This window comes from Triticum dicoccoides, chromosome 1A (genome assembly GCF_002162155.2).
Source record: "Triticum dicoccoides isolate Atlit2015 ecotype Zavitan chromosome 1A, WEW_v2.0, whole genome shotgun sequence".
Classification (NCBI taxonomy): Eukaryota; Viridiplantae; Streptophyta; class Magnoliopsida; order Poales; family Poaceae; genus Triticum; species Triticum dicoccoides.
Window position 1 is genome coordinate 502,210,819 of NC_041380.1, and position 2,048 is coordinate 502,212,866.

General features: G+C 44.1%; 1 pseudogene; it reads right to left on the reverse strand.

Annotated features, from left to right (window-relative positions):
* LOC119354056 overlaps window positions 1-2,048 on the reverse strand; it is a 175,530-nt pseudogene that overhangs the window by 68,192 nt on the left and 105,290 nt on the right.

Genomic DNA, 2,048 nt, shown 5'->3' on the forward strand with positions numbered 1-2,048 from the left:
ACCGCGAGCGGCGGGGGGGGGCTGTTTGGCCGGTGGTGGCTGGCGGCTCAGTGGGGTGGAGGTTGAAGATGAACTGCAGGCCCTTGATTTCGTATCCAACGGCTGCAAAATCGACTAACCAGAGATGAAAAAGTCAGTCGACTAACTTGTAGCCTCACCTCTAGTGCGTTCAGTTTCGACAGTAAAATTCAGTTCCGACAGCAAAATTCAGTTTTGACAGTTAAGTTCAGTTTCGATATTTAAATTCAGTTTTGACAGTTAAGTTCAGAGATGAGCGGCTGATGTATACATCTAGCAGTTTGTGGTTATGTATTTTATGTTATCTATTGGAGATGTTATTAGAATTCCACTCAGGTTAACGTTGTCTCTCTTGTCCTGCTTTAGCCTCGGCGTCGTACAACTCACCGGAGCTGCTCCAACGACAAAACCCTCCATCACAGCGAAGCAGTACCTCGGGCTCCATCTCCAGACGCCTAAGATCTTCTTCCCCTCCTCCGATAGCCAAGTCAGCCAGAGCATCCTCACCGGCCAACCCAATCGCGCTGAGATCGACATGGCTTCGCCAAAGAGGTTGTACACTTCTTGTGGTTTGACTTAATCTCACCATGCTTCTTTGCATCCTATGATCTTCCAATTCTTGTGAACCAAACACCCAGATTGGCAGAAATCATGTGCTTTTAAATTCTCTATTTTGCACGTGCATTCCTATCCTATTCCTGCCTATTTCCTATCCATGCATTGTTAGAATCCTCAAATTCAAACAAGCCCTTACACAATTAGTTCTGTTACAGATATGTGTCAAAGAAAACCTTTTGTGGTTTGTCCTACTCATGTGGTGTTGTGTTCCACCCCAGCTCAGCTGCTCCAACGACGGAAGGGTTCACCACATCAGGGATCCGCTCTCCAGACTGTCTTTCGCCGCCTCAAAACTTCTTCCCCGCCGCCGGCAGCCACGACAACTGGATTACCATCATCAACTGAGCAAATGACCTTGAGGACTACACGGGTCCACAAGAGAGGTCGCACTCTTCCGTGTCTGCTTATGTTATGCATCGCTTAATATGATGACATGCTACTTTATCATCGTGTTCACCTATTAAACTCCGACTCAGGTCCAAACTTATGCTGAAACTTGAGTTTTTAAATGGTTGTGGGGTACATATTGGGGCAGCAATCAGTACTATCTGTCTACTATCTGGTTAATCTCGGGTGTCTACTATGAGTTTCATGTTGGGTGCAAACAAACATTAAAGGAGCCATTATCTGTATTTTTAACTAAAGCTATTATCTGCCTGCTATCATTGATTTTGGGTCTATCCACAGTTTGCTACCTTCACTCTAGATTTGTGCATGCACTCCTCACATAATCTCACTATGTTTTATTCCTATGCATGGCAGTTATTGTACACAATGGAACTGAACATGTAGAGCAAAAGAGACGAGCCTTGCGTGGCAATAAAATTTCATGCAGAAGTCGCTCCATGGTGGGCGCAAAGGCAGCCCCCTCCACCCATTTTGGCTCGTAATCAAGAGGAAGATAACTGTTCTGAGGGGAATTCAGAAGCAGAAGACCACTCCTATTTACCCCATGAGGTCTTCGCTCTAACTTGGCATGCTGATGTTGGTAATATCATGCATATGGTGCCTTGCATTGCTTACTGTATACATCAAAGATGTCGTCTGCTTAGTTTAGACATGCTTTGTGTCAATGCCATCTGTTTAGTTTCTTTATCGTATATGTGAATCATGCAATGCCATCTTGTTTAGCCAGGCATCATATATGTGAATTTTGCAATGCCACCCTGGTTAGCCAGTCATCTTATATGTGAATTATATCATGACATCATTTTTTTATTACATGTTAAATTTGTCAACAATTTTAGTACATTCAATTACTCTTCCTGTGCATCAGCCATTCGGCAAGCTCATGGAAAAATCTGGAGTGGAAACAAGGTCTTCAGAGCAGACAGTGCTATCTGACGAAGCGCATGTCTTGTTGGTTACAAATAGCTCCTCATAGGAGGATTCAGAGACAAATGACCAGTCCT